The sequence below is a fragment of the Nycticebus coucang genome, chromosome 19, assembly GCF_027406575.1.
Source record: "Nycticebus coucang isolate mNycCou1 chromosome 19, mNycCou1.pri, whole genome shotgun sequence".
NCBI lineage: Eukaryota > Metazoa > Chordata > Mammalia > Primates > Lorisidae > Nycticebus > Nycticebus coucang.
In genome coordinates this window covers 8897849-8915225 of record NC_069798.1, presented here as the reverse complement: position 1 = coordinate 8915225, position 17377 = coordinate 8897849, and the positions used below count along the sequence as shown (strand labels likewise).

At 41.9% G+C, this 17377-nt stretch overlaps 1 protein-coding gene and 1 pseudogene across 18 annotated transcripts in view; one reads left to right on the top strand and one right to left on the bottom strand.

Moving 5' to 3' along the window:
- DLGAP1 (DLG associated protein 1) overlaps window positions 1–17377 on the bottom strand; it is an 866993-nt gene that overhangs the window by 272332 nt on the left and 577284 nt on the right. The window lies entirely within an intron of this gene.
- LOC128571790 (dnaJ homolog subfamily A member 1-like) lies at window positions 276–1922 on the top strand (annotated as a pseudogene).

The following is a 17377-nucleotide window of genomic DNA, read 5'->3' as shown; positions in this document are numbered from 1 at the left end:
GTGAACTCCCCCATACTCTGGGGAGAGTGTCCGCAGCCTTCATTAGGTTCTCAAAAAGGCTAGGAACCTAAATCAATCAATCAAAACCCTAAGAACCAATCTTTGACCCAATAATACATATTTTAAGTTTACTTGACATACAAGAAGTGAACTTAGGGAAGTTTCCAGAATGCTTGGTGGGAGGCAGAGGTGCAGTGGCTGCATGAGCTGCATATAGCTATATGCTCCCTCTCGCTCCCCCATGTCGGCCTCAGCCGGCTCACCAGCTGTAGAAAATGGTGAAAGAAACCAGTTACTATGATGTTTGGGGGCGGGGGTCAAACCCAATGCCAGTCATAAAGAATTGAAAAAGTTTTATGGGAAAGTGGCCTTGAAGCACCACCCTGATAAGAATACAAATGGACAGAAGTTTAAACAGATTTCTCACACTTATGTGGTTCCCTCTGATGGGAAGAAAAGGGAATTATATGCCAAAAGAGGGGAACAGGCCATTAAAGAGGGTGGAGCAGGTTTGGTTCCCCATGGACACATTTGATATTTTTTTGGAGGAGGAGGAAGGATGCAGAGAGAAAGGAGAGGTAAAAACGTTGCACATCAGCTCTCAGTCACCTTAGAAGATTTATGTAATGGCGTAACAAGAAAACTGGCTCTGCCAAACAATGTATCTTGTGACAAATGTGAAGGCCAAGGTGGTAAGAAAGGAGCAGCAGAGTGGCGTTCCGATTGCCGAGTCCTGGAATGCAAAGTCATCAGATAGGACCTGGAATGGTTTAGCAAATTCAGTCTGTGTGCACGGAGTGCCAGGGCTATGGGGACCAGATCAGTCCTAAAGATTGACGCAAAAGCTGCAATGGAAGGAAGAGAGTTCAAAAGAAGACTGTAGAAGTTCATATTGACAAAGGCACGAAAGATGGCCAGAAGAGAACATTCCATGGAGAAAGAGACCAAGGAGCAGGACTGGGGCCAGGAGATACTACCATTTGTTAGATCATAGAAGGACCATACTTGCTGTTTTTACCTGACAAGGAGAAGACCTTTGCATGTATATGGACATATAGCTGGTTAAAGGGTTACCAGCCACTGTTAACCACAACGGCCATTTCATGCAGGGCATGGCTGGATGAGCCTACATGCCAACATCTGGAGATGGTTTATTTGATTTCAGGGCCTACTGTCCTAGATAAGCCGGGGAACTGGACTCCATGGCACCAGTCAAGGGACCCAGGGTACTCTGTGTGCTCAGTGAAGTGCTAATTAGCTACAAATTTAGTCTAACTAAAATACTGTGAAGATAAAGTCACCTTGAAAGCAAGAGATATTTTGACTTTGTAAACTATGTGGGGGAAAGAGAACTTGTTTGATGTTCAGCACACTAATTGACAACACTGCTGATGTCTGTCTGTACTGTAAAGGTATAAAAATGGAAAAGAGAAATAAGAGCAGGTAGCTCTTTGAGGGGATATCCTCACTGTTTTCCAGAATTGCTGGCTTTTCTGTAAATAAAAGTGATACTGTTGATTGGCTTGGGTGGCAGGTGGATGGATTCCTTGGTCTGGTAACAGAAGCATTCTGTGGCCTCCAAATGCCAGTATCTACTCTTGACAACCGAACCATAGTCACTGCCTGTCATCCAGGTCAGATTGTCAAGCGTGGAGATAGCAGGTTGCCATCTTATCATAGACCATGTAACAAGGGTCACCTAGTCATCGCATTTAAGGTAAACTTTCCTGAGAATGGCTTTCTTTCTCCCCATAAACTCTTTGCTAGAAAATCTCCTACTAGAGAGGAAGGAAGTAGAAGAGGCTGATGAAATGGATCAAGTAGACCAGATAGACTTCGATGCGAGTCAGAAAAGAACCAGAAAAGCATACGAGGAGGATGGACGTCAGCCCTGAGGTGGGGTTCAGTGTTAGACCTCTTAATGGGGCCATGGATGACACTCACTGCTGAAATTTTATACACTGCAACAAATGAGTGAGGGACTGTAATCATAATATACTCACTACTTGCTATTGTTTTTGTGTTACTATTCAACTATAGCAGTGTTTTATTTTTTTATTTTTTTTGAAGTTAGATTTACTCTATTTGAAAAAAGAGCCCTTTTGTGATAGAATTGTAGTGGCTCTTTTTTTTTTCCTTTTTTTATTGTTAAATCATAGCTGTGTACATTAGTGCAATCGCCTGTACCCATTCTAAGATGCACCATAGGTGGGCCCCACCCATCACCCTCCGTCCACCAAAACCTCCCCCCTCCCTTCCCCTTCCTTGGCCCTTTCCCCATAGTCTTGTGCTATAGTTGGCTTATAGTCTTCATGTGAAAGCTGTAATTTAGCTTCATAGTAGGGCTGAGTACATTGGATACTTTTTCTTCCATTCCTGAGATACTTTGCTAAGAAGAATATGTTCCAGCTCCATCCATGTAAACATGAAAGAGGTAAAGTCTCCATCTTTCTTTAAGGCTGCATAGTATTCCATGGTATACATGTACCACAATTTGCTAGTCCATTCGTGGGTCGATGGACACTTGGGCTTCTTCCATGACTTAGCAATTATGAATTGGGCTGCAATAAACATTCTGGTACAGGTGTCTTTGTTATATTGTGACTTTTGGTCTTCTGGGTATAAACCTAGTAAAGGAATTATAGGATCAAATGGCAGGTCTATTTTTAGGTCTCTAAGTATTCTCCAAACATCCTTCCAGAAGGAACGTATTAGTGGGCATTCCCAGCACCAGTGTAGAAGTGTGCCCTTTTCTCCACATCCACGCCAACATTTCTGGTTTTGGGATTTTGTTATGTGGGCTACACTTACTGGGGTTAGGTGATATCTCAGAGTAGTTTTGATTTGCATTTCTCTGATGATTAAGGAGGATGAGCTTTTTTTCATGTGTTTGTAGATCTTGCATCGGTCTTCTTTAGAGAAGTTTCTCTTCAAGTCCCTTGCCCACCCTGAGATGGGGTCACATGTTCTTTTGTTGTTAATACGTTTGAGTTCTCTGTGGATTCTGGTTATTAGACCTTTCTTGGAGGTATAACCTGAAAATATTTTCTCCCATTCTGAGGGCTGTCTGCTTGCTTTCCTCACTATGTTCTTGGCTGTGCAGAAGCTTTTTAGTTTGATCAGGTCCCAGTAGTGTATTTTTGATACTGCTTCAATTGCCTGGGGAGTCCTCCTCATAAAATATTCACCCAGGCCGATTCCTTCAAGAGTTTTCCCTACACTTTCTTCAAGTATTTTTAGTTTCATGTCTTAAGTTTAAATCTTTTATCCAGTGAGAGTCTATCTTAGTTAATGGTGAAAGGTGTGGGTCCAGTTTCAATCTTCTACAGGTCGCCAGCCAGTTTACCCAGCACCATTTGTTAAATAGGGAATCTTTTCCCCACTGAATGTTTTTAATTGGCTTGTCAAAGATCAAATAATGGTAAGTAGCTGGATCCATCTCTTGGTTCTCTATTCTGTTCCAGACATCTACTTCTCTGTTTTTGTGCCAGTACCATGCTGTTTTGATCACTATGGATTTATAGTACAGTCTCAGGTCTGGTAGCGTGATTCCTACTGCTTTGTTTTTATTGCTCAGTAATGTTTTGGCTATTCGAGGTTTTTTCTGATTCCATATAAAATGAAGTATTATTTTTTCAAGATCTTTAAAGTATGACAATGGAGCTTTAATAGGAATTGCATTAAAGTTATATATTGGGCAGTATGGACATTTTAACAATGTTGATTCTTCCCAGCCATGAGCATGGCAAGTTTTTCCATCTGTTAACATCTTTGGCTATTTCTTTTCTTAGAGTTTCGTAGTTCTCTTTGTAGAGATCTTTCATGTCCTTTGTTAGGTATACTCCCAAATATTTCATCTTCTTTGGCACTACTGTGAAAGGAATAGAGTCCTTGACTGTTTGTTCGGCTTGCTTATTGCTGGTATATATAAAGGCTACAGATTTATGGGTGTTGATTTTGTAGCCTGAGACATTGCTATATTCCTTGATCACTTATAAAAGTTTTGTAGTAGAATCCCTAGTGTTTTCCAGATATACTATTATATCATCTGCGAAGAGTGAAAGTTTGGTCTCTTCTGACCCTATGTGGATACCCTTGATTGCCTTTTCTTCCCTAATTGCAATGGCTAAAACTTCCATTACAATGTTAAAGAGCAATGGAGACAATGGGAAACCTTGCCTGGTTCCTGATCTAAGTGGAAATGATTTCAATTTAACTCCGTTCAATATGATATTGGCTGTGGGTTTGCTGTAGATGGCCTCTATTAGTTTAAGAAATGTCCCTTCTATACCAATTTTCTTAAGTGTTCTGATCATGAAGGGATGCTGGATATTATCAAAAGCTTTTTCTGCATGAATTGAAAGAATCATATGGTCTTTATTTTTAAGTTTGTTTATGTGTTGAATTACATTTATAGATTTACGTATATTGAACCAGCCTTGAGACCCTGGGATAAATCCCACTTGGTCATGGTGTATAATTTTTTTGATGTGTTGTTGGATTCTGTTTGTTAGGATCTTATTGAGTATTTTAGCATCAATATTCATTAGTGATATTGGTCTAAAATTTTCTTTTCTTGTTGGGTCTTTCCCTGGTTTAGGGATCAAGGTGATGTTTGCTTTGTAGAATGTGCTGGGTAATATTCCTTCTTTTTCTATATTTTGGAAGAGGTTTAGTAGTATACTAGTTATACTAGTATAGTATACTAGAACTATATATAGTTCTATATATATATAGAACTATATACTAGTTCTTCTTTAAATGCTGGGTAATATTCCTTCTTTTTCTATATTTTGGAAGAGGTTTAGTAATATACTAGTTATACTAGTATAGTATACTAGAACTATATATAGTTCTATATATACTAGAACTATATACTAGTTCTTCTTTAAATGTTTGGTAGAATTCTGACGTAAAACCATCTGGTCCTGGGCTTTTCTTTTTAGGGAGATTTTGTATACTTGATGCTATTTCAGAACTTGATATAGGCCTGTTCAACATTTCCACTTCGTTCTGGCTAAGTCTTGGTAAGTGGCGTGCTTCCAGGTATTGGTCGATTTCTTTCAGATTTTCATATTTGTGAGAGTAGAGTTTCTTGTAGTATTTGTTAAGGATTTTTTGAATTTCTGAGGGGTCTGTTGTTATTTCATCATTACCATTTCTGATTGATGAAATTAGAGATTTTACTCTTTTTTTTCCTGGTTAGGTTGGCCAAAGGTTTATCTATTTTATTGATCTTTTCAAAAAACCAGCTTTTGGATTTATTGATCTGTTGTATAATTCTTTTGTTTTCAATTTCATTTAATTCTGCTCTGATTTTGGTTATTTCTTTTCTTCTGCTGCTTTTGGGGTTGAAGTGTTCTTCTTTCTCCAGTTGCTTGAGATGTTCCATTAAGTTGTTGACTTCCTCTCTTTCCGTTTTCTTGAGGAAGGCTTGCAGTGCTATAAATTTCCCTCTTAGGACTGCCTTTGCAGTATCCCAGAGGTTCTGGTAATTCGTTTCTTGATTGTTGTTTTGTTCCAAAAATATGGTGATTTCCTTCTTAATCTAGTCTATAACCCATGTATTCTTCAGCATAAGCTTGTTTAGCTTCCATGTTTTTGTATGGGTATGCAGGTTCCTGTTGTTATTTAGTTCAACTTTTATTCCATGATGGTCTGAGAAGATGCAAGGAATAATTTCTATTTTTTTCAATTTGCTGAGGTTAGATTTGTGGCCTAGGATTTGGTCGATTTTAGAGTATGTTCCGTGGGCTGATGAGAAGAATGTGTATTCAGTTTTTTTGGGATGAAATGTTCTGTAGATGTCTGTTAAGTCCAGATGTTGAATGGTTGAGTTTAAATCTAAAATTTCTTTGCTTAGCTTCTTTTTGGAGGATCTATCCAGGACTGCTAAAGGGGTGTTAAAATCTCCAACTACTATGGAAGTGGAGGAAATCGAGTTGCTCATGTCTGTTAGAGTTTCTCTTATAAATTGAAGTGCGTTGTGGTTGGGTGCATAAATATTAATAATTGAGATCTCATCATATTACCTTTAACAAATATGAAGTGTCCATCCTTATCCTTAATTATTTTGGTTGGTTTAAAGCCTATTGCATCTGCGAACAGGATTGCAACGCCTGCGTTTTTCTGCTTTCCATTTGCCTGGAATATAGATGACCATCCCTTCACCTTGAGTCTATATCTGTCTTTTAATGTAAGATGCGATTCTTGGATGCAGCAGATATCTGGCTTGAGTTTTTGTATCCAGTCCGCCAACCTATGCCTCTTTAGAGGACAATTTAAACCATTCACATTAATTGAGAGTATTGATAAGCCTTTCGAGAGACTGGTGGACATTTTTAATCCTTTTGCGACTGTGGAAGTTGGAATTTGATCAAAAAATTTTTGGGTGGGTTTACTTTTGTGGTGGAGAATTACGCTGGTCTTTATGGAGGATAGGTCTAAGAATGTCCTGGAGAGCTGGTTTAGTTGTGGCAAATTTCTTCAACATGTGAATGTTGTTGAAGTATTTAATTTCGCCGTCATAAATGAAGCTCAGTTTAGCTGGGTACAGGATCCTGCGTTGAAAGTTATTTTGTTTTAGGAGATTAAAAGTCGATGACCATCCTCTTCTAGCTTGAAAGGTTTCAGCAGAGAGATCTGCAGTTGTTCCGATATTCTTCCCCTTGTAGGTATGGTTTTCTTTCGTCTGGCAGCTTTCAGAATTTTCTCCTTCATATTAACTTTAGTGAAATTGATTATGATGTGTCTGGGGGATGTCTTATTTGGGTTGAGTCATGCTGGAGTTCTGAAACTGTCTGCTATCTGAATTTCGGAATCTCTTGGCATGTCTGGAAAGCTCTCCTTCATAATCTCATGGAGAAGAGACTCTGTGCCTTGTGAAGCCACTTCGTCACTTTCGGGGATCCCTATAAGACGAATATTGGTTTTCTTCAAATTATCCGAGAGCTCTCTGAGAGAGTGGTCTGTTTTTGCTCTCCATTTCTCTTCTTCTTTGAGGGTTTGGGAGTGTTTGAAAGCTTTGTCTTCAATGTGAGAAATCCTTTCTTCTGCTTGCTCCATTCTGTTACTGAGGGATTCTATTGTATTTCTCAGATCTTTGAGGGATGCAACTTCTTGTCTCAATGTGTCGAAATCTTTGGTCATTTGGTCTTTGAATCCGTTGAATTCTTGAGATAACTTTTGGAATTCTAATTCGATCTTATTTACTATCCAGATCCTGAATTCAATTTCTGACATCTCAGTTATTTGTTTGTGCATGGGGTCTTGTGCTGTTTCTGCCCCATTGATCTACTCTGATTATTCATATTGCCAGAGTTTTTCTGTTGATTTTGCCTCATGATTGTTTTTCACCGTTGCCTCTGGCTGTCCTCAGAGTTGGGCAGATGTCTCTCCAAGATTAGACCCCAGAGGGATCACTATATTGTTGCTGGATCTTTGTAGGGAGTGACCCTGTGTAGTTCCTCTGGGGCTGCTCTAGCTAGGGAATTCTGGTTTTGGAAGCAGCTCCAGTTTGTGACACACCCGGGTCCAGCCACAGGGCTGGGGGTGGTGCGCATGGTTCTGGGAGTGCCAGGCACCCAGTGACTTTGGCACAGAGAGCCCAAGGCTCCAGCAGTCTCTGGCCAGGAGAAGAGCTCTGAGCAGAGGCAGGGAGGGCTCCAAAGGTCACGCAGCTACCAGAGTCCCTGTCTAGATGAATGGTCTAGTGTGGAAGCTGGGAGGACACAAGAGGAAGGACGCAGGAAGGATGCAGGCTCCTGCAGTTCCTGGTCAGGGAATGTGGAGGTCCCTGGTTGGGGGTCACCGGTCGGGGGTCGCTGCACAGCTCTTATGGAGGTCTGGGTGGCGCCAAGCCCAGGAGTTTGAGGTTGCTATGAACTGTGACGTCACGGCACTCTACCCAGGGCAACAGCCCAAGGCTCCAGTGTGCCAAAACCATCTCACTCTGCCCCTAAGGATTAAGGCTGTAAGGCATCTCAGTCCCTGCCTTTAGGCTGCTCAGTCAGTAGGTTACTTTGACCCGCCCAATCCTTGCTCTGAGACCCTGAGTGCGGAGCTTGCCGGGGCAGTTCTTTCACAATGGCTTCCTGCGCCCAGCTCAGTGGCTCAGTCTGGGGCCCCAGACAATGCCCAAAGTTCTCCACACTCCTGCTCAAGCTCTCCCCAAGGCAGTTAACTGAGTGCCAAGTCCAAGAACACCGAAACAGTTCACAGGTAAGGCCTTTCCGGTTTGTAGTCTCACTGCTGCTTGTACTTATGGCTGCCGGCGTGGTTAGGTCGATCAAACAGACGCAACCACTTGCCAGTTTTCCACTGTTTTTGTCCTCCTCTTGGGGTCCAGAAGTCGCTTGCTGGCTCCCTGTATCCTCAAAGGGATGATTATAGGCAGATCCCACCGGCCAGAGATGCCTGGAGTCTTGTCTCCCCAGACTCCCTGTTCCCAGTTGCAGGGAAGCTGTTACTCGGCCACCATCTTTAATCTCCTATAGCAGTGTTTTAAAGGTTAAATGAAGAATACCTGCAAATATAAAAGCTCTGACTTTGCCCTGTATATATGATGACTTCAGTGTGCAAGATGAAATTTTAATCCCTACAAAAAAATTTTTTTAATACCTGCTACTTTTAAAAAAGTTCCCCCAGCATTTGTTAGGCCACATTTTGATTTCAGCTATGTACATGGACAGGCTTAGACCCAAATGTTAGGTGTACTCATTGGCTTCAGTGTATGACCCTTCATTGTTAAGCTATGAAATTAAAACTCTGTATTTAACTGGTAATTAGATAAAGAAAAAAAAGAAGTGAACTTAAAACATTCATATCTCTTTTTAGGGGCAATTGTTACATTCATCTCTTCCCCCAAGTCAGGGCAAAGATGCTGAGCCTTTAACAAGATTCCATATGAACCTCTTTCAGATTCTGGATGAAGTTTTATACTCATGGCTGGCCAGGTCCCAGGCTGTCTGCTGGTACCCTCTGCTCTTGTGCTCTCTTATTTAGCTGTATTTCCTCCTTTAGTTCGTCTCTAACTATGACAGCATGGAAGGTGACAGCTCAGGGGTCAGTGATGACACAGGAACCTTGCCACCTGGGACTGAGGAGACTCCATGTAGCTGACAGCATGTGTTATTGTGATACAGGTTCAAAGCCCATTTCAATTATAGGCACTGATTTATTTTTTCTGACCTCAGAATGCTCTGTGTTGAAAATTTTGCTCCTGCTACCTTGTTGAACTTGACGACAGCAATATGAAGCAATGTCTGGGGAAAAGTGCACGAAGAACCAACCCAGGATGCCCCCTTGGCGACACAATGCAGAATGCAGACACCTCCTCTGCGTGAAGAGACCTTCTCACACGTGGATATTTTATGTAGGGCAGGAAAGGCTGACATAAAACAGTTGGGTCAAATCAGGCACATGGGATCATATATGGCCACAGAGGTGTGGCATGGCCTGAAGCCTCCTCGATGCAGACTGCAGAAGTTGGCAGGAACTCCACCTAATTACCAAGGTGGCTGTGTGCTTGGGAGTTATCGGCCAATGTACCCAGCAGCAGAGGAAGCTCTGCCAATCCCCAGCACACAGGATCTGGCTAATCTGATAACATATGGTGGAGAAAAAGTGCGTCACCAGTTCCTACCACGACTGACTTCTGCAAAGCTGCTGCCTCCGTATCTCCCACTGTGAGGCTTTGTGCGTTTGGTGCCGTGTGATGCAGTCAGCGTCCTGAAGACAGAATATCCTAGCGACTACAGAACCATCCAGTGAAAACTTATTTGTTGTTCAGAGAGTAAGTAAGTTCAGCCACTTGCCCACTTATTTCTAAACTGGCATGACCCTAACACTGTGGACATAAGTCACTCCTTCTAGCCAGGAGAAGGAGGGTCACAGAGCCACCCACCAAATGTCCTAAGTGACAGGAAGAATCCCCAAGTCCCTTGAAACAGATAAAAGGATTTCTTATTGGGGGTTAAGCTAGACACTCATGAAAAAAATACATTTTCTCCGTTTTCCTCACCTGTTTCCTTAGGGTTGTATAGTTTGTTGAATACAGATTACCCAAGTGAAACATAAATGCTTTCCTTGTATATAACAATCAAAACCCACAACAAAACTATTATCCTTTTACTATGTGATCTCTGTAAACATCTAGCAATGCTAACAGGCTGAACCAGTAAAGAGAGCAGAACTACAGGATTTGGGCAGTCATAGATCTGCCATCTGATGGCAGATATAACCAAGGAGATAAGAATCAACATCTTCTGGGGAGTTGTGCCAATTAGCGACCAGGTTTCCCCAGCAACCTCAGGGAAATATCACCATGACATCGATTACTAACATCACTCCCGTGTCTGTCCTGGGTTCTAACACAGAGATAGTGAGAGTGAAATTAATTTGTGATTAAGAGAGTTATAGCACTTAGAGTGATTAAGAGAGTACAGCACTTAGCACTCTAGACTCATGGTTGCCTTGGGAAATCTTTCATAGTGAAAAAATGGAGGAAAGACCTCTTCTTTCCCCCTTTCTCACTGGCATTTAGGGGTATGGAAAACGTCCTGGTTGAGGAGTGAGAAGTCCTGGGCTACACCCTTGTTCTACTCACAGCCTGCCATGGGAATGGCCTGTCCCGGCGCAAGGGGTCTGATGAATAATCAAATAAGATACAAAGGATAAGTTTTTACATCTGTGAAAATTACATGAAAATAAAGTACTTCCATAACTAGTGCAATGAAAAATGTTTCTAATAATCACAACACTCCACTGGTAGGATTCAGGTAGTGTGTTCTCTTAAGAAGCCCAGAGGAGAGGGAATATGACATGCCTTGAGTGACAGCCCACTAAAGAGATCCTGGGAGGAAATTCATAACCTGAGCTTTATCCATGAATATGCTTACAGACCTGTCAGTCACAACCATTCAGCCCCTGAGGTAGCAGCTTCAGTTGTGTTGAGATGGGGACTGTTGGACCCTCACTCTGCTATCAAAGCACATGCCAGCATCAGGTGCCTTATTGGTAAAAATAATGATCATAATTCATATTTTAATAACTGAAAATGCACTTCCCAGTAGTTTCTTTTCCCTGTGGTGCATCACCACTCTCTCTCTCTTTCTCTCTGCCTCTTGGTCTTAGAGAGAGAGAAGAAACAACTTGATAATTTTTTTTTTTTTTTTTGAGATGGAGTTTCACTTTGTCACCCTGGGTAGAGTGTGTGGCTTCGTAGCTCACAGCAACCTCCAACTCTTGGGCTCAAGCGATCCTCCTGCCTCAGCTTCCTGAGGAGCTGGGACTATAAGTGCCTGCAACACCCAGCTGATTTTTCTATTTTTAGTAGAGATGGGGTCTTGCTCTTGCTCAGGCTGGCCTCAAACTCCTGAGCGCAAGCCATCCTCTTGCCTCTGCCTCCCAAGAGTGCCAGGATTACAGGCATGAGCCATTGCGCCCAGCCTATACCACCTTTTCTTGAGCTGTTCTACTCACAGGTGGAAAATCAATGTCAGGTGCTATGGATTGAATGGTGTCCCTCCCCCACATTCATATGTGAAGCCCTAATGCCCAATGTGGTGGTATTTGGAGATGGGAACTTGGTGGGGAATTAGATTCAGATGAGGTCATGAGGGTGAGACTTTCAGGATGGAAATAGTGCCTTAATAAGAGGAGACACCAGGGGGCTGGCTCTCTCTGTCCTGTGAGGACATGGTGAGTAGGTGGCCATCTGCAAGCCAGAAAGAGCGTCCTCACCAGAACCTGACCATACTGGCACCCTGATCCTGAACTTCCAGCCTGCAGAACGGTGAGAAAATACACTGGTGTTGGTTAAGTCAGCCCGTCTAGGGAATTTTTTTATATTAGCCCAAGCAGACTACCAGGGGCAGATCAAAGGATGAAAAACATGAACAGTTAGAGAAGAAAGCAAGCTCCTTCCATGCAGAGCTAATGACATGACAAGAGGGCATTGTTCACATGGTTAGTAGGAGGCCAGGTAGGCTGCCCCACACACCGTCAGAAGAGTGTGTTTCACACAAAGTGGCCAAATGAGACAAGTATTCCGTGCATCTGACGTACGAGAAGAGTGAATCAGGACACGGTAAGGCTCACTGCCCTGGTCACTGAGTTCCTGTCGACACAGACAAAGACGCTTTATTAGAACAACAGGTCAAATGCTTCACCAAACCGGACATTAATGGTAGCAACTTGCCAGGGAAGCTTTTCCAACAGAGGAGTAGAGTCCGTGAGAGATGGATAAACCACAGAGACTCAACAGCAACTTCAGAGACCCAGAGTTTGAGGGCAGGACTGGGAGGCCTGGTGTGGAGGATTGCTTCATGCTCTGCCGGTGAGTCCTATAGGTCACCTAGGGAAGCGCCTTCCTTCTGGGGACAGGGATAGGGATGGATATACAGAGGTCAAAGGCCATGAGTAGCTACAATGTAGAAGAGAAACATAGCCCAGGGCCCTTTCTGGGAACAGCCCAGAAAGGAGGGGCGTATTCTAGTTCTGCCAGAAGAGCCCCACAGGACCCACCCAGGGTCTGCTCTAATCAGCTCGGCACATTCTGGCTGGCTGAGTCAGCCATTCTCTGAAAGTGTGTCTGGTTTGATGGTTTTCCAGCTGTCTTTTTCCTCTAAGGTTGTTTATATGTTTTCAAGTAAAATTGGTATCTAGCAGGCAGAAGACGCTGAATATACTAGGGCTCTCCGGAAAGTAGCCGGCTCTGGTGAATACGATTTTTCATAGTACATGGCTGGATACTTTGCGGACAGCACTTGTAGGCTCACATAATAGAGCACAGCAGATTAGGTGCTAAATGTAAATTCGCTCATTTAATTTTCACAATATTTCTTTAATGAGAGATAATTAGACCCATTTTTAAAATGAAATGAAGAAAGAAAACCCACACACTTGGAGAAGCTAAGTAGTAACTTGTGTAAGGTTACAGACTGATGGAGTCCAGATTTGTACCCAGTTCCGCCTTCTCCCCATTATTTCAGGCTGACTCTATGTCAGCAGAACCGTGTCTTGATTGTTACTTCCAGGGACCCAGAGGTGTGGGTGCTGCCAGAAAAGGGAGAGGGAAGAAGAAGAGGGTGGCCGACCACGCTGTCCCTTCTGCTGGGGTTTATTCAGAGTGTCCCTGTCTTTCCAAAAATTATTCCATTTCTAATAGTATTGAGGGCAACCGGCAGACCCTAATGACAATAGTTTTGTTTTTTACTATTTTATTGTGTCATTTAAAAAAATAGTGTATTTTTTTAAAATAAAGGAGACCCCGAACCACTGTTAATATATTTAAATTATCATTTAAATTTTATGTAGTTACCTCTAGGGCACAGCGGATGATCACGGAAGCAGGACAAAGGCTTCCCAAGCTGTTTTCCACAGTGCTCAGCTCAGCTACTTCAAGTGTGGGTGGTTGCTATGGGCGACTACTTAAATAAACTCAAGGAAGGCAGAGGGAGGGAGGGCTGAGTAGCTCAGGCATTTAATGGATTTATCTAATTCAGAACAAAATAAAACACCGAAAAATCTTTCCCTAAGGATCACGTCTCCCTCCTGCTAATGCTCCTCTACCTGAGATGAGTGATTTTTTTCAAGACAGCCAGGGAAAGAAGAACAGGAAGGAGAATTTTAACCTATCTTCTAAACAGCTTAATCTCAAAATATTCAAAAAGGAAAAGCAGTTGGAATTTCTAGTTGCTGATCAAATACTACCATGACTGTAAGTTAACACACACACACACACACACACACACACACACACACACACACACACACACACAAAACCCAAATCCACTTGTCTTAAGTTAGTGAATATAATGAATGACCCCCGGATTGTTTTTCTAACAGTAGATTGTTGCTACTTAGCCCTGAATGGCATAGCTTTAGAATTCAGTCCCACCAGCATGGAATTGATAAGGCAGGTCTTATGATTATACCTCGTCCTATTATGGTGACTAATAGGACATATTTCACTTTACACAGAGCTTTTTTTTATCTTCATTCTTTTCTTCTAATGATCAAGTGCTTTGAGGTGCTAAGCCTTCACATTTGTTGAAATTACTTTTAAACTTGTAGGGCATTCCCGCACACTTGCCCAAGGATTATAATCCTATGACCATATTGATTTTAGGAGTATCTTTTTCCTGCATAACTAGGCCTTTTACCTGGCTTTAGCTTTACATAAAGAACATTTCCCATTCAAAGAGGGAAATGGTTACGCAAATTATGGTACGTGCAAACAATGGAATACTTGGCATTTATTAAAAAGAATGGGATTAATTTACACAATTTTATGTTTTTACATGATTAAGATATAATTTTGAGTGAAAACAAATAACACATTGTAGAACACTATGTGTAAAGATCGTTTTGACATGTGTGTATTAAATACAAGCCTAGAATACTTCTGAAAGGATATGTAAGAAACTCAGAATTCTTACCTCTATGGAGGAGTAAAAAGGGGTTGGAGAGGGGAGGAAGACTTCTCCATATTATTAAAATTCACTTCAGTGCTGTTGAAATTTGTATGACACTGTTCTTTGTCATACAAAAAAAGAACAGTGAAAGAAGCACCAGTCTATAACTTACACAAGGAAAAAACAAAAGGAAATCTTCCCATTATTACTAAAAGAAAAGAGACCTGTGTAGGTCTGGTGCTTACTGGGGTATAGGGTATTACCACAAGAAGACAAAACAACAGCAGCAATGATAGGAGGCTTTGACCCGCCCCGGTTGACTCTTGTTCTTGGCATTCCTATTCATCTGAGTAGCTCTGTGTATCAGTCCTTCCTCCCTTATGGTAGCATCTTAGTCTGTCTTCTACTAATTCTTCTACTTAAACTCAAGGAAGGCAGAAGGAGAGAGGACTGAGTAGCACAACCTTCTCACAGCTCTTTTCCTTGATTTCAAATTCTCTGCCTTCAATTTGTCTCTATCTCTGCAATCCACCACCCCCAGGCCATGGACTGGTACCAGGGGTAGCCTTTTGGGAACCAGGCCACACAGCAAGTGGCAAGGGAGGGAGCAAAACTTTATTTGTATTTATAGCCGCTCCCCATCACTTGCAGCACCATCTGAGCTCTGCCTCCTGTCACCTCAACAGTGGCATTAGACTGTCATTGGAGCGCAAACATTTCTGCAAACTGTGCATGTGAGATGTGGAGGAATCTAATGCCTCCACTCCATCCATGGAAAAACTTGTCTTCCGTGAAACTGGTCCCTGGTGTCAAAAAGGTTGGGGACCCCTGTTCTACCTCATCCAGAGGCAAGACAGTGGTTAATGATACAAGCTCTAGATTCAAATCTGAGGGTGTGGCACATCTAGCTCCATGACCTTTGGAAAGCTAGTTAACCTTCTGTATAGTTCAGGATAATCATTCCTGTCTTATAGGGACCGTCCTATACGTACTGTGTCTGGAACACAGGGAGTGCTTCCAAGAGCTAGTCACTATTATTCTTTGAGATTCTTTTTTGGTTAAAATTAGATACTTTCTAACAGAAAGACAGACAAAAAAGAAGCAAAAAAGAAAAATAAGCAAGAGAAAAACACAAAAAATATAGCAAAAACTACCCACAAAGCCTCTCCACAGGGAGAATGACTATTGAGATAGAAAACATCCTTCCCTACCTGTACAATAATATAGAAAATACCTTCAACTATATAAGAAAAATATCCCCTGTAATTGGCCTTTTCACTCCTTACCATGCAGGCCATCTTTCTAAAACACTTATTTCATTCCCCGGCTCTGCAATCAATGGTTCCCTATCGTTAACAGCACTGAAATAAAACAAATTCTCTGGATAATTAAGCCTCTTGTGTATAAAAGTCCTCAGTGTTTATCCAGACGATTTCACATTTAAGCACTCGTCCTACACATCTGTCAACTTAGTTTCCCTACATTCAGACACATCTCCCTCCCTTGTCTATCGCCTCTAAGTGATTCTTCATATTCTAGGTTGAATCCCTTCTTGTTCACGTAGTCTTTCCTTGTTCTTTCCATTTATTATGAATTTTTTCCTTTTTTTGAACAATCATCACACTTTTAGTCAGAGGAAATGTACATAACGTAATTTTGAAACTTACAAATCATCATAGAAAATTGTTCTCATTGCTCTTGGTAGCACTAAATCATAGGTGCAGAGAGAAAGAGCCTTATGTCTCCTTTGTTTGTCTCAGGGAAGGCAGCAGCTTGAAAACTTGATTCCTCAGGAAAGGAATCTTGTTTGAGAACGAGAACACCTGATTCTTAAAACTCACTGAATAGTTTAAGCTAAGCAATGCTCTCTGCTAGGCCTCCATCTCCACATTTGTGTGTGTGTGTGTTTTTTATTAAGTCATTTGTACATAGATCATAAATACATTTATGCCATTATGAGATTTGATGTGTTGATTATTTGTACAAATTGGAGTGCTTACATCCTAGTAATCAACATAGCCTTCACCTCATTTACCCAATTACAGCCTTAAGACATTTGTGTTCTATACCTGATAGATCCAACTTGTACTTGCAATATGCTCTATAGGTGTGGTTCCCCTCCTAACCCTCCCTCTATTGACCCGCCCCCTCCCTTCCCCTCTCCCTCCTTTTCCCTCCTTCACCCTAGGCTATAGCTGTGTTTCATTTTTCATATGCAAGTGTGAGTGATTACGAATTGGTTTCACAGTAGTACTGAGTACATTGGATATATTTTTTTCCATTCCTGAGATACTTTACTAAGAAGAATATTTTCCAGCTCCATCCATGTAAATATAAAAGAGGGAAAGTCTCCATTTTTTTTAATGCTGCATACATCTCCACATTTGTAATGTAGCAAGGTTGGAATCATCTCTAAGTTTCCTTCTAGGTTTTCTTCTAAGATTTTTCTTTCTTCCTATTGCTGGAGAAAGGCTACATGAAGAGGACCTCTGGTGGCAAACAGGCAAATGTTTAAGAACTGACTCTCTGGGGGGAGAAAGAGGCTCTAATGTGCATAGTATGTTGATTTCTGTGGTGTAAATCTTCCCATCCTGGCCAATATTAGCCAACCAGGTTGACAAAACTGAACGCACAGCTGGGAAGAGGTACCCTCCACCTGGTCTCATCAGACGGTTGGACCCAGCCCAGCATTGTGGAATGGTTCCCCTCAAGGAGGAAACTCTGTCTCAGGCTTGATAACCCTGGTCAGCTATTTTCATCTCCAGTTCTCTCTCCTTGTAAAACTCTGTCACAACCTTTCTTCCTTGAGTGGTGAAGGTTGGCATGAGGGAAAGCAGTCCTGGCTTGGCCGGAAGACAGAAGCTGTAGGGTTGGGCCAATCTTCTCAGCCACCTGTACCCATAGCAGAGTGTCCAGTTCCCTTGAAACTTGGCACAGGAATGATGCTACTGAGGTGGTGC